The sequence below is a fragment of the Triticum aestivum genome, chromosome 4D, assembly GCF_018294505.1.
Source record: "Triticum aestivum cultivar Chinese Spring chromosome 4D, IWGSC CS RefSeq v2.1, whole genome shotgun sequence".
In the NCBI taxonomy this organism is placed as follows: domain Eukaryota; kingdom Viridiplantae; phylum Streptophyta; class Magnoliopsida; order Poales; family Poaceae; genus Triticum; species Triticum aestivum.
Window position 1 is genome coordinate 2,345,699 of NC_057805.1, and position 15,751 is coordinate 2,361,449.

Below are 15,751 nucleotides of genomic sequence, written 5' to 3' on the forward strand. Positions count from 1 at the left end.
CGCGCTGCCGCCTGCGCTCGTCGCCGGCGTGCCTCCGGTGACCAAATGGCCACGGGCCAGCGCCCGTTGCCTTCGCCTCCTAACGCACGACCCACCTAGCCTCTCCGTTCGCTCGCTAGCATGCTGCGTCGCCCTTTCCTCTGGCGTCCGACTCCGGTCGTCCGCCGACGAGCTCGCCGCGCTCGATTCCGGTCACCCCTGCCGCCACAACCACCACCGTTGGACGCGGCGCAGCCGTAGCTTTCGAACGCGACCGAAAACTCCCTGAACGGTGCCCTGTACGTGGATTCCGGCGAGGTCCCGAGCGCCTCCGCCGTGTTTTCGGTCGCCGGCGTTGCTCCGGCGCCGGCCACCGACGTGGCACACCTGGGGCCACCCCCTGGGTCACTGCCAGTGGCCCCCCACGGGCCCAGTTGACTGGGTTGACCCAGTCAACTGCTGACTGGGCAGGCCCAGTCACTGACATGCGGGCCCCGCCGCAAGAATTAAAAAAGGAAAAGAAAAGGAAAATGTTTTATAAATAAAAATAATTAGTTTAGCTAAACACTCACTGACATGTGGGGCCCATCCCTCTAATCATACTGTTAGATTAGTTTAATTAAGTATTAGACTAACAGAGGCTGACATGTGGGTCCCACTGGACCCACCTGTCTGGTTTGACTGGTCAGCCGACCTGTTGACTTGCTGACGTCAGCATTGCCTCATGCTGACGTCATAATTCATTTTTCTGAATATAAATAATTCCAGAAATTCAAATAAACTTTGAAAATTCATATCTTTTAAACCGTAACTCGGATGAAAATGTTTTCTATATGAAAGTTGCTCAGAACGACGAGACGAATCCGAATACGCAGTCCGATCGTCCACCCCACCTCCCTAACCTATCGAACTAGCAACTTTCCCCCTCCGGTCCGTCTGTCCGAAAACGTGAAACATCGGGAATACCTCCCGGGTGTTCCCCCCCTTCACCGGTACCACCTACTGTCGCGTTAGGACACCCCTAGCACCGCTCACTGTCATGTCACGCATCGTCATGCTTATGTTTGCATTGTATTTACTGTTTCTTCCCCCTCTTCTCTCCGGTAGACTACGAGACCGACACTGCTGCTGCCCAGTTTGACTACGGAGTCGACGACCCCTCCTACTTGACAGAGCAATCAGGCAAGCCCCCCCCCCCTTGATCACCAGATATCGCCTACTCTACTCTCTACTGCTTGCATTAGAGTAGTGTAGCATGTTACTGCTTTTCGATATCCTACTCTGATGCATAGCCTATCCTTGCTACTATTGTTACTACCTTTACCTGCAATCCTACATGCTTAGTATAGGATGCTAGATTTCCATCAGTGGCCCTACATTCTTGTCCGTCTGCTGTGCTATACTATCGGGCCGTGATCACCTGGGCGGTGATCACGGGCATATACTTATATACTATATACATGACACATGTGATGACTAAAGTCGGGTCGGCTCGTAGGAGTACCCGCAAGTGGATCTTTGTGGCGGAGCGACAGGGTAGGTTGAGACCGCCTAGGTAAGAGGTGGGCCTGGCCCTGGTCGGCGTTCGCGGATACTTAACACGCTTAACGAGATCTTGGTATTTGATCTGAGTCTGGCCATTTGGTCTATACGCACTAACCATCTACGTGGGAGTAGTTATGGGTATCCCGACGTCTTGGTATCAGCCGAAGCTCTTTTGACGTCAGCGACTGAGTGGCGCGCGCCGTGTTGGACCGCTTTGACGTAACCGCCGTGATCGTGTGGGTTGCTAGGTCTGCTCGCGGCCGCGTTCGCAACGTGCAGGTGTGCATAGGGCGATGGGCCCAGACCCCTGCGCGCATAGGTTTAGACCGGCGTGCTGACCTCTCTGTTGAGCCTAGGTGGGGCTGCGACGTGTTGATCTTACGAGGCCGGGCATGACCCAGAAAAGTGTGTCCGGCCAAATGGGATCGAGCGTGTTGGGTTATGTGGTGCACCCCTGCAGGGAAGTTTATCTATTCGAATAGCCGTGTCCCTCGGTAAAAGGACGACCCGGAGTTGTACCTTGACCTTATGACAACTAGAACTGGATACTTAATAAAACACACCCTTCCAAGTGCCAGATATAACCCGGTGGTCGCTCTCTAACAGGGTGACGAGGAGGGGATTGCCGGGTAGGTTTATGCTATGCGATGCTACTTGGAGGACTTCAATCTTCTCTCTTCTACATGCTGCAAGATGGAGATGTCCAGAAGCGTAGTCTTCGCCAGGGCTAGCTATCCCCCTCTTATTCCGGCATTCTGCAGTTCAGTCCACTGATATGCCTCTTTGCACATATACCCATGCATATGTAGTGTAGCTCCTTGCTTGCGAGTACTTTGGATGAGTACTCACGGTTGCTTTTCTCCCTCCTTTCCCCTTTCTATACCGGATTGTCGCAACCAGATGCTGGAGTTCAGGAGCCAGACGCCACCGTCGACGACGACACCTACGACACTGGAGGTGCCTACTACTACGTGCAGGCCGCTGACGACGACCAGGAGTAGTTAGGAGGTCCCAGGCAGGAGGCCTTGCCTTTTCGATCGTTGCTACTTCTGTGCTAGCCTTCTTAAGGCAAACTTGTTGAACTTATGTCTGTACTCAGATATTGTTGCTTCCGCTGACTCGTCTATGATCGAGCACTTGTATTCGAGCCCTCGAGGCCCCTGGCTTGTATTATAATGCTTGTATGACTTATTTATGTTGTAGAGTTGTGTTGTGATATCTTCCCGTGAGTCCCTGATCGTGATCGTACACATTTGCGTGCATGATTAGTGTACGGTCAAATCGGGGGCGTCACAAGTTGGTATCAGAGCCGACTGCCTGTAGGAACCCCCCTTCCACACTCCTTGGCCGAAGTCGAGTCTAGACATTGCAAACTTTTACTAACATGGCTGTGCGGCTTACGGGCCCACGTCGCCATTGGGTGGTACTAGGATCTTTTACTCCTCGACCTTTACTCTGGGACTCTGAACTCTCTTCTACTCGGGTTAAACGAATTTACTAACTCTAACACTAGGATCCCGTGACCGCGTTCACCCCTAAGATGGATAAGCCATAGTTGTTTCTTAGAATAGTATTTTGAACAATTCACACACTGTCATTTGACTCCTTTGAAACGTCTTTGCTTTCAGATGGAAACCACGAGGCAGGTTGTTCGCCACACGATGGCCATTGGTGCCTCGGGATCACCTGCGGTGCTAGCTGAGATGATGACCTATCTGGGTTATCGCTGGCACCCTGAGTACACCGTCTACGAGGAGTACCAGGACTTTAACCAGGAGCAGTACCGTGCCATCGTCCACCTCTACTCTCGGGAGTACGACTCCACTACGGTGCTGCACACCGCACATGGTGTTGGTGTGACCATCGATATGGCTGTCCACGATGCAGCCTATGCTGCTCTGACACGTCTTCGTGGAGAGTATCAGGAGTTGGACACCTCTCCTTTCAGGCACATTGCTATCGCCTCTGATGTTGGTGCGGAGGGATACTATACTGCTGCCTACTCCACTGTCACCCGAGAGCCCTTCTACCATCAGCACCTGGTTCTGCATGCTGATGGGCTGGATCGAGCTAACCGAGCTCTTCGCCACGAGATGTACACCACCCGTCAGCACCTTTACCGTGCTCTGACGCTGCTGCACCCCTTTGTCCGGTCTGGACAGGTACCGCGCGCTGCGATCTACCCAGCCAGGACCGTGATGCCCCACGGTGTCGGTTGGCCAGAGGTGGGAGGCTACTCTCCCGCACTTGGTCCTCTTCTGCCACCTGAGCGTCGGGCTCTACACCTGAGTATCCGCGGCCCCCAGTCTGCTGACGTGGAGGGCTATCTGTTGCCTCACTACCAGCTGTCGGGCTACGATTACCTCCACAGTACCTTTTGGGACTGATGTAGGCTTGATTGTAGTGTTAAAGGCATTCGCCGCGAGCCTGTGTGCCGCCTATGATGTTTTAGTCTATGTACTGAACTCTGTGTACTGAACTCTATGCATGACCCCTTTTGTAAGCTATGCCGACTACTATGTAGTAGCTATCGTGCTCCTTTCATTATGCATGTTTCATCATGGATGATTCTTGTCATTGCCAATTTTCTCAATGCTGAACTACCCCTGTTATATATTAGCAGGATGGTTAGACCAGGTGGTCGTGGTCGTGGTGGCGATGCCCCACCACCACCTGAGTACATGGCTGGTATGATCCAACAGTTTGAACTGAACCGCCAATTCATGGAAAATATGATGGCTCAGTTTCCTCGCCCCAATATGAACCAGCAGCCAGCCCAAGTGACTCTTCAAGATTTCATACGCCTCAACCCAACCATCTACCGCAGCTCAACTCAGCCTTTGGATGCTGATGACTGGCTCCGTGACATCACCTATGAGATGGAGTCTGCTGATGTAGCCCCTGCCAGCTATGTCAATTTTGCTTCCTTCTTCTTGAAGGGACCCGCAGCTCAATGGTGGGACAGCCACAGGCGTACTCTGCCAGCTGGAACAATCATCACATGGCCAGACTTCCAAGCTGCTTTCCGTGCCCGCTTCATTCCTCAGGGAGTCATGGACCGGAAGAAGCGTGAGTTCCGCAACCTCACCCAAGGCAACAAAACTGTCGAAGCTTATCAGCGGGAGTTTCTGGACTTGTCCCGCTATGCTGAAGAAGACATTGCAACTGATGCACGCAGACAGGAGAAGTTCCGTGATGGACTACAAGCTGACATCAAGCTCGCACTTCTAGTGCATGACTTTGCCGATTTCGCCACCTTGGTGAATAAGGCCATCAATGTCGAGACTGGTCTGCAGGAATACCAGAGCTCTCAGAGGCGCAACCGTGACACGGGCTCATCTTCGGGCTCGCCCTCACAGAAGCGTAAGATATGGATCCCAAACAGCATGTATCGTCCAAATGCACCTGCTCCCAGGAAATCTTATGCTGCACCGCGTCTGCCTCCTCCACCATCTAAGCAGTCAAAGCTACCAGCTCCCCCACCTGGGGCTCCTGTTCCCACTCCCGATAATGGTCTGTGCTTCAAGTGTGGTCAACCGGGTCACTTTGCCAGGAACTGCTATCAGAACCAGAATCAACTGGCCCTTCCAGCAGCTGGCCGTGGTAACAACCAGCCCCGCAACAACAAGGCTAAGTCTCATGGTCGTGCTCATGCCAACCACATTGATCTCAGCGAAGCTCAAGACCAGCCTGCTACTGTGATGGGTACACTCCTCGTAAATTCAGTACCAGCATCCGTTTTATTTGATACAGGAGCATCCCATTCATTCATATCAGCAGAATTTGCATTCCTGCATGGCATTAATTACGAAGAGATAAACACTCCGCTAGTGGTACACACCCCTGCGGGCCAATGTCAAACCTCTATGGTTAGTCACGACGTTACTGTTGAAATTGAAGGACTGGAATTTCTTGTCTCTCCCATCGTACTGAAGTCCTGTAGCATTGATCTCATTCTGGGAATGAATTGGTTAAAAGCGCATACTGCTTCAATCGTTTGCACCACTAAGGCCATCCATCTGCTACACCCTTCAGATGAGATAGTTACTTACCAAGCCCATCTGGTGCAAAATGCCGAGGCAAGGCTCTATGCATTGAATGCATTGAACGCTGCACCACTCGAGGGCATTGAAAACATTCCCGTCGTGCGTGAATTCCTCGACGTCTTCCCTGAAGAACTTCCAGGGATTCCCCCTGCTAGAGCTGTCGAATTCATCATCGACTTGAAACCAGGCACCACTCCTATAGCCAAGCGACCTTACAAAATGCCGCCGCATGAACTCCTTGAGCTTAAGGAGGAAATCGACAAGTCTCTTCGCAAAGGATTCATTCGCCCAAGTTGCTCTCCTTGGGGAGCACCTTCTCTCTTTGTCAAGAAGAAGGATGGGACAAACCGGTTAGTTCAAGACTACCGTCCTATAAACCAAGCTACCATTCAGAATAAATACCCTCTTCCTCGGATCAATGATCTGTATGATCAACTGGCGGGTTCGTCAGTGTTCTCTAAGCTCGACTTGAGGTTGGGCTACCACCAGATCCGTGTCCGCGAAGAGGATATCCCAAAGACCGCCTTCGTGACTCGCTATGGTTCATACGAGTACACCGTCATGTCTTTCGGTTTAACCAATGCTCCAGCCACCTTCTCTCGTCTGATGAACTACATATTCATGGATTACCTCGACAAGTTCGTCGTGGTTTATCTGGATGATATCCTGATATTTTCCAAGAACGAAGAAGAACATGCTGAACATCTTCGTCTTGTGCTGGAAAAGCTACGAGAACATCAACTTTATGCCAAGTTCTCCTAATGTGAATTCTGGCTACCGGAAGTAACCTATCTGGGGCATGTCATCTCTAAGGATGGTATTGCCGTCAACCCCGAGCGAGTTCAGGCTATTCTTGATTGGACTCCTCCCAAGAACGTTAAGCAAGTCAGAAGTTTTCTCGGTCTCGCCAGCTATTGCCGTCGATTTGTCGAGAACTTCTCCAAGATCGCCAGGCCTCTGACTAACCTGTTGCATAAGGGCGTCAAGTTCCAATGGACAGACAAATGTCAGGAAAGTTTCCAGGCACTCAAAGACAAGTTGACTTCTGCCCCAGTTCTAGCTCCACCTGATACTAAGAAGGACTTTGTCATTTACTGCGACGCTTCCCGTCAAGGATTAGGCTGTGTCCTAATGCAAGACCGCAGAGTGATTGCTTATGCCTCTCGACAATTGCGCCCTCACGAAGAGAACTACCCAGTTCACGACCTCGAACTTGCTGCCGTCATTCATGCGCTGAAGCAGTGGCGACATTACCTTCTCGGTAATCGTTGCGAGATCTTCACTGACCACCAAAGTCTGAAGTATCTGTTTACTCAGCCAGATCTGAACCTCCGTCAACAGAGATGGATGGAGCTTGTTGCAGACTTTGACTTGGGTATCTCCTATACGCCAGGCAAGGCTAATGTAATGGCTGATGCCTTGAGCCGCAAGTCTTACTGCAACCACCTTCAGGTTCATAAAGTTCAGCCCTCGCTTGTTGAAGAATTCAGGAAGCTGAACCTCCATATTGTTCCTCCGGGTGCACTCGCTCCCCCTCCTAAACAATTTGGCAAGGTGAACCTCCACGTTGTTACCCAGGGTTCCCTCAATACCCTAGTTGCTAAACCAGATCTCGAGGACAGCATCAAAAGGCTACAGAAGTATGACTCTGAAGCCCACAAGATTAAGCGCTACCTCGCAGAAGGAAAGCCCTCATTCTTCACCATTTCTGAAGATGGCGCCCTATACTTCAAGGGCCGCCTAGTGGTGCCATGTGCAGAGAAAAACCTGGATATGACACAGGAAGTTATGAAAGAAGCTCATGATACGCCTCTAAGTATCCATCCGGGTAGTACAAAGATGTACCAAGATATCCGCCAGAGATTCTGGTGGACTAATATGAAGCAAGACATTGCTCGTTATGTTGCTGAGTGTGACGTTTGCCGTCGTATCAAAGCAGAACATCAAAGGCCTGCTGGAACTCTGCAACCTATCTCTATTCCTGAATGGAAATGGGACCATGTTGAGATGGACTTCGTCACTGGATTTCCCAAATCGCAGAAAGGTAATGATGCTATTCTTGTCGTCATTGACCGGCTTTCCAAAGTTGCACATTTTCTGGCGGTCAAAGAAACGATCACTGCTAGCCAGTTGGCAACGCTCTATATGTCCAGGATTGTTTCACTCCACGGTATTCCATTGGTTATCAGCTCAGACCGTGGCAGCTTATTCACTTCAAGATTCTGGGCAAGTTTCCAAGAAGCAATGGGAACTCATCTGTCATTCAGTACTGCGTTTCATCCTCAATCGCAAGGACAAGTTGAACGCGTCAACCAAGTTCGCGAAGACATGCTTCGAGCTTGCGTTATTTCCTTCGGCAAGAAATGGGAGGAATCTCTCCCGTATGCTGAGTTCTCTTATAATAATAGCTATCAAGCTAGTCTGAAGATGGCCCCCTTCGAAGTGTTATATGGACGAAAGTGCCGAACCCCTCTGAACTGGTCAGAAACTGGGGAACGTCCACTCTTCGGTCCGGATATTATCCAAGATGCCGAAGAACAAGTCCGCATTATTCGCGAGAATCTCAAGACTGCTCAGTCACGTCAGAAGAGTCAGTATGACCGTCATCATAAAGACATGGTCTATCAACCTGGCGAAAAGGCTTATCTTCGAGTCACACCTATGAAGGGTGCTCACCGCTTCGGGATCAAGGGCAAACTAGCTCCTCGCTATATTGGCCCATTCACTATTCTCGAAAGGCGTGGAAAAGTGGCATACCAACTGGAACTACCGCCGAACCTTTCTCAGGTTCACGATGTGTTCCATGTGTCACAGCTCCGCCGTTGCTTCAAGGATCCAATCCGAGCGGTGGATCACGAAGTGCTCGAATTGCAGCAAGACCTCTCCTATAAAGAGCATCCGGTCCGCATTCTCGACCAAGCTGAACGCCGCACACGTCAGAAGGCGATCAAGTTTCTCAAAGTCCAGTGGTCGCACCATTCTGAAGATGAGGCCACTTGGGAACGAGAGGATCGTCTGCGCGAAGAATACCCCGCGCTGTTTCCTTCTACCTCCTAAATCTCGGGACGAGATTTCTTGTAGTGGAGGAGATTTGTAACACCCTGGGAATCATGCTACAGTAACCCCCTGTGATTAAGCTAATCATGTGCTAAACAGGGCTTGATCACATTTGAACCACACCCTTGTCAAACTCCTAGTTCAAACTTCAAATATAATTAAAGTGGAAAATAAAAGTTTTCAAAAATTCAAACAGAAATGTTCAGTGGGTTCTAAATAATACACTGGTAATTATGGTGGAGAAAACACATTTTTATAAAATGTCTAAATACTTTTAAATGAAATAAAACAGAAAAGGAAATAAACAAAAAAGAGAAAACAGAAAACAAAACAGAAAAAGAAAGCAAAAGGAAAAAGGCCCGCTCCCCCCCACTCGAACCGCGGCCCAAGCTGGGCGGCCACCCGCAGCCGCGCCCCGGCCCAGCCCACCTCCCCGCCCCGCGTCCCCTTCCTGTTCCCCCGACCGGGTCGGAACAGGGGAGCGTCGCCGCCGAACCCCCTCGCCGGCGGTGAACCCCGCGAGAGGATAAGGGCGCCAGCGGCCCCGCTCCCTCGGGCCTCTCTCCCACTCACCCCGCTCGCTCCCTCGGCCTCTGCGCCTCTCCCCCGGGTCCGCGCCGCTCCCCTTTTCCCCACGCCCGACGCGCTCGCCGCCGTTCACCTTGTTCACGTGGCCACCGTGCCCCACTCGCCTCCTCGCCGTGTCGTACGACGTCGCCGCCCTCGACTACACCCCCTCCGCCTCTCCGTCGAAGCTCAGAGCCACTGCAACCGCCTCCCCGAGCTCGCCTTCAACCTCGGACGCCGGCGACCCCCTTCTTCCCCGGCGACGACCTGCTGCTACTAAGCCACCCACGGGCCTTTCTTGCGCCGCGCGGTGAGCTCCTCTACCTCCTCCCCCTCTCCGCTAGCTCGCTCGCGCTCCGTAGCGGCTCCCCCATGAGCGCCCGAACGCGCTGCCGCCTGCGCTCGTCGCCGGCGTGCCTCCGGTGACCAAATGGCCACGGGCCAGCGCCCGTTGCCTTCGCCTCCTAACGCACGACCCACCTAGCCTCTCCGTTCGCTCGCTAGCATGCTGCGTCGCCCTTTCCTCTGGCGTCCGACTCCGGTCGTCCGCCGACGAGCTCGCGGCGCTCGATTCCGGTCACCCCTGCCGCCACAACCACCACCGTTGGACGCGGCGCAGCCGTAGCTTTCGAACGCGACCGAAAACTCCCTGAACGGTGCCCTGTACGTGGATTCCGGCGAGGTCCCGAGCGCCTCCGCCGTGTTTTCGGTCGCCGGCGTTGCTCCGGCGCCGGCCACCGACGTGGCACACCTGGGGCCACCCCCTGGGTCACTGCCAGTGGCCCCCCACGGGCCCAGTTGACTGGGTTGACCCAGTCAACTGCTGACTGGGCAGGCCCAGTCACTGACATGCGGGCCCGCCGCAAGAATTAAAAAAAGGAAAAGAAAAGGAAAATGTTTTATAAATAAAAATAATTAGTTTAGCTAAACACTCACTGACATGTGGGGCCCATCCCTCTAATCATACTGTTAGATTAGTTTAATTAAGTATTAGACTAACAGAGGCTGACATGTGGGTCCCACTGGACCCACCTGTCTGGTTTGACTGGTCAGCCGACCTGTTGACTTGCTGACGTCAGCATTGCCTCATGCCGACGTCATAATTCATTTTTCTGAATATAAATAATTCCAGAAATTCAAATAAACTTTGAAAATTCATATCTTTTAAACCGTAACTCGGATGAAAATGTTTTCTATATGAAAGTTGCTCAGAACGACGAGACGAATCCGAATACGCAGTCCGTTCGTCCACCCCACCTCCCTAACCTATCGAACTAGCAACTTTCCCCCTCCGGTCCGTCTGTCCGAAAACGTGAAACATCGGGAATACCTCCCGGGTGTTCCCCCCCTTCACCGGTACCACCTACTGTCGCGTTAGGACACCCCTAGCACCGCTCACTGTCATGTCACGCATCGTCATGCTTATGTTTGCATTGTATTTACTGTTTCTTCCCCCTCTTCTCTCCGGTAGACTACGAGACCGACACTGCTGCTGCCCAGTTTGACTACGGAGTCGACGACCCCTCCTACTTGACAGAGCAATCAGGCAAGCCCCCCCCCCTTGATCACCAGATATCGCCTACTCTACTCTCTACTGCTTGCATTAGAGTAGTGTAGCATGTTACTGCTTTTCGATATCCTACTCTGATGCATAGCCTATCCTTGCTACTATTGTTACTACTTTTACCTGCAATCCTACATGCTTAGTATAGGATGCTAGATTTCCATCAGTGGCCCTACATTCTTGTCCGTCTGCTGTGCTATACTATCGGGCCGTGATCACCTGGGCGGTGATCACGGGCATATACTTATATACTATATACATGACACATGTGATGACTAAAGTCGGGTCGGCTCGTAGGAGTACCCGCAAGTGGATCTTTGTGGCGGAGCGACAGGGTAGGTTGAGACCGCCTAGGTAAGAGGTGGGCCTGGCCCTGGTCGGCGTTCGCGGATACTTAACACGCTTAACGAGATCTTGGTATTTGATCTGAGTCTGGCCATTTGGTCTATACGCACTAACCATCTACGTGGGAGTAGTTATGGGTATCCCGACGTCTTGGTATCAGCCGAAGCTCTTTTGACGTCAGCGACTGAGTGGCGCGCGCCGTGTTGGACCGCTTTGACGTAACCGCCGTGATCGTGTGGGTTGCTAGGTCTGCTCGCGGCCGCGTTCGCAACGTGCAGGTGTGCATAGGGCGATGGGCCCAGACCCCTGCGCGCATAGGTTTAGACCGGCGTGCTGACCTCTCTGTTGAGCCTAGGTGGGGCTGCGACGTGTTGATCTTACGAGGCCGGGCATGACCCAGAAAAGTGTGTCCGGCCAATTGGGATCGAGCGTGTTGGGTTATGTGGTGCACCCCTGCAGGGAAGTTTATCTATTCGAATAGCCATGTCCCTCGGTAAAAGGACGACCCGGAGTTGTACCTTGAGCTTATGACAACTAGAACTGGATACTGATTAAAATACACCCTTCCAAGTGCCAGATACAACCCGGTGATCGCTCTCTAACAGGGTGACGAGGAGGGGACCGCCGGGTAGGATTATGCTATGCGATGCTACTTGGAGGACTTCAATCTACTCTCTTCTACATGCTGCAAGATGGAGATGTCCAGAAGCTTAGTCTTCGACAGGACTAGCTATCCCCCCTCTTATTCCGGCATTCTGCAGTTCAGTCCACTGATATGCCTCTTTACTCATATACCCATGCATATGTAGTGTAGCTCCTTGCTTGCGAGTACTTTGGATGAGTACTCACGGTTGCTTCTCTCCCTCTTTTTCCCCCTTTCCTTTCTATCTGGTTGTCGCAACCAGATGTTGGAGTCCAGGAGCCAGACGCCACCGTCGACGACGACTCCCATGGCACTGGAGGTGCCTACTACTACGTGCAGGCCGCTGACGACGACCAGGAGTAGTTAGGAGGTCCCAGGCAGGAGGCCTTGCCTTTTCGATTGTTGCTACTTTTGTGCTAGCCTTCTTAAGGCAAAACTTGTTTAACTTATGTCTGTACTCAGATATTGTTGCTTCCGCTGACTCGTCTATGATCGAGCACTTGTATTCGAGCCCTCGAGGCCCCTGGCTTGTATTATGATGCTTGTATGACTTATTTATGTTTTAGAGTTGTGTTGTGATATCTTCCCGTGAGTCCCTGATCTTGGTCGTACACATTTGCGTGCATGATTAGTGTACGGTCAAATCGGGGGCGTCACACGCGGCCAGAAAGAGCGCACCCTCACCGACTTAGGGGTGTTGTCTTCGAGGCCATCCTCTAGTGAGGTACCCTCCTCTAGTGAGGTACCCTCCTCTGGTGAGGAGGAGGAGGAGGATGAGCCAGATGAGGAGGAGGAGGTTCGGGATGGGGCCGAGGAGGAGGTGGAGGAGGAGGACGAGGAGGAGGATGAGGAGGAGGTTGGGGAGGGGGAGGCATGCGAGGAGGAGGGTGGTGGCGGGGATGATGGTGGTGGCGGGGAGGGGGTTGACAACAAGGGGTGGCTGCGTGGTAACGCAAAGCTACCAAAGCAGGTTCCTGCTACTGAGGAGCAGAAGTGGCTCATTGAGCCCACGGGGAAAGAGTAAGTGCCACTTTATAATAATTTCATTATTTTGCTTGTCACATGCTCATTCTGGTTGTTATTTATTTTGCTTGTCACATGCTAATAGTTCATTCTTTTGCAGCAACTGGATATATTCTAAAGGGGTCGTTATTCCCAACGTCCTCATCACCGTCTTGCTGAATTTACACTGGCCGGGGTTGTACTGTCCGGATCCAGTCAGGCACCCAAACCATCGGGTCTTGGCCACGAGTTGGGAGCACTGGGAAGCGGCCCTCCACGCAGACCATGGGACCCATGCCAAGGCCGTGATCACCACTTTCTGGGTGAGTTCTCTTCAGAAGCACAAGTCCATTTTAGTTTCATGAATGTTTTAACTCATGGCTTCTTCCATTCTTGTTTCGTGCATGATTGTAGAAATTCTATCGAGTTCTCCCGGAGCACAGGGCCAGAGCGGACTAGATCGTGTTGCGCCAATGCAAGAAGAAGGCCCGCCAGATGCAGTACGAGGTGCGCTATGTGGCCATCTCGACATACCATCACGACTATCTTGGTGTGAAGATGACCAAGGAAGACGCGCGGAGGATGGGCATTACCTTGGAGAGGGACGAGTTCTTGAAGGTAAGTATAAAAGATTTTTCATTATGCTTTCATTACCTTGTGGTACATTTCACCGTTTCGTGTTTGACATGCCATTATGCTTTCATTATGTAGGTGTTACCAAATTGGTGTTATGGAAAAGACGAGTCCTGGGCGGCATTGGTGGATCTTTGGTGTGATGAGGCTGGAGCCTGGGCGGCTATGAGAGTCAAAAATAAGGCTAACCGAGGGAAGGAGGGAGTACATGCTCAGGGAAACCGAAACCACTATCTCCACAAGGCAGTTAATGTATGACTAACCCCATTAAACATTCTTCTTCTTCTATTTACCATTACTTTCTTATGTATGACTAACCTCTGTTTGGTGGTGCAGGAGGAGAAACTGAAGCGGCCGCTCTCACACATGCAGGCGTGGGAGATCGCCCATACGCGGAAGGACCCCAAGCCTGGCGAGCCCAAGTACTACGGCAAGAAGACCGCGCATAGGAAGAAGGCCTACTCCGATGGGTATCTAGTGTTACATCCTGACACACCTGACCCCATTGCGGCGGATCTGGACGAAAGGGTGGTGGCGGGCATGGGGCCGAAGGAGCACGGTCGGGAGGCGGTTCTCGATGCTATGATCACTCCTACTATCTCCTACACACAGCTCCGTCGGATCGACCCGACCCTGAGCCAGCGCACGAGCACGCCCATGAGCATGTTGGGGATCGTAGCAGAATTTTAAAATTTTCTACGCATCACCAAGATCAATCTATGGAGTTATCTAGCAACGAGAGAGAGGAGTGCATCTACATACCCTTGTAGATCGCGAGCGGAAGCGTTCAAGTGAACGGGGTTGATGGAGTCGTACTCGTCGTGATCCAAATCACCGATGACCGAGTACCGAACGGACGGCACCTCCGCGTTCAACACACGTACGGAGCAGCGACGTCTCCTCCTTCTCGATCCAGCAAGGGGGAAGGAGAGGTTGATGAAGATCCAGCAGCACGACGGCGTGGTGGTGGAAGTAGCGGGGATCCCGGCAGGGCTTCGCCAAGCGCAAGCGGGAGGGAGAGGTGTCACGGGAGGGAGAGGGAGGCGCCAGGGGCTAGGGTACTGCTGCCCTCCCTCCCCCCCCACTATATATAGGGGGGCGCCGGCCCTGGGAGATCCAATCTTCAGGGGGGCGGCGGCCAAGGGGGTGGCTTCCCCCCCAAGCCAAGTGGGGGGCGCCACCACCCCTAGGGTTTCCAACCCTAGGCACAGGGGAGGCCCAAGGGGGACGCACCAGCCCACCAAGGCCTGGTTCCCCTCCCACTTCAGCCCATGGGCCCTCCAGGATAGGTGGCCCCACCCGGTGGTCCCGGTACAATACCGGTGACCCCCGAAACTTTCCCGGTGGCCGAAACTTGACTTCCTATATATAATTCTTCACCTCCGGACCATTCCGGAACTCCTCGTGACGTCCGGGATCTCATCCAGGACTCCGAACAACTTTCGGGTTTCCGCATACTAATATCTCTACAACCCTAGCATCATCGAACCTTAAGTGTGTAGACCCTACGGGTTCGGGAGACATGCAGACATGACCGAGAAGACTCTCCGGTCAATAACCAACAGCGGGATCTGGATACCCATGTTGGCTCCCACATGTTCCACGATGATCTCATCGGATGAACCACGATGTCGAGGATTCAATCAATCCCGTATTCAATTCCCTTTGTCAATCGATACGTTACTTGCCCGAGATTCGATCGTCGGTATCCCAATACCTCGTTCAATCTCGTTACCGGCAAGTCACTTTACTCGTACCGTAATGCATGATCCCGTGACCAAACACTTGGTCACATTGAGCTCATCATGATGATGCATTACCGAGTGGGCCCAGAGATACCTCTCCGTCATACGGAGGGACAAATCCTAGTCTCGATCCGTGTCAACCCAACAGACACTTTCAGAGATACCTGTAGTGTACCTTTATAGTCACCCAGTTACGTTGTGACGTTTGGTACACCCAAAGCACTCCTACGGCATCCGGGAGTTACACGATCTCATGGTCTAAGGAAATGATACTTGACACTGGAAAAGCTCTAGCAAACGAACTACACGATCTTTGTGCTATACTTAGGATTGGGTCTTGTGCATCACATCATTCTCCTAATGATGTGATCCCGTTATCAATGACATCCAATGTCCATAGTCAGGAAACCATGACTATCTGTTGATCAACGAGCTAGTCAACTAGAGGCTTACTAGGGACATGTTGTGGTCTATGTATTCACACATGCATTACGATTTCCGGATAACACAATTATATCATGAACAATAGACAATTATCATGAACAAAGAAATATAATAATAACCATTTTATTATTGCCTCTAGGGCATATTTCCAACAGTCTCCCACTTGCACTAGAGTCAATAA

The 15,751-nt window shown here is 52.0% G+C and overlaps 1 long non-coding RNA gene across 1 annotated transcript; it reads left to right on the top strand.

The window, feature by feature from the left end:
• Window positions 1-12,979: 12,979 nt before the first annotated feature.
• LOC123099294 (uncharacterized) lies at window positions 12,980-13,532 on the top strand. The gene is made up of 3 exons (XR_006448140.1): window positions 12,980-13,071; window positions 13,163-13,366; window positions 13,460-13,532. It is a non-coding gene; the product is annotated as an uncharacterized lncRNA (long non-coding RNA).
• The last annotated feature ends 2,219 nt before the right edge of the window (window positions 13,533-15,751 follow it).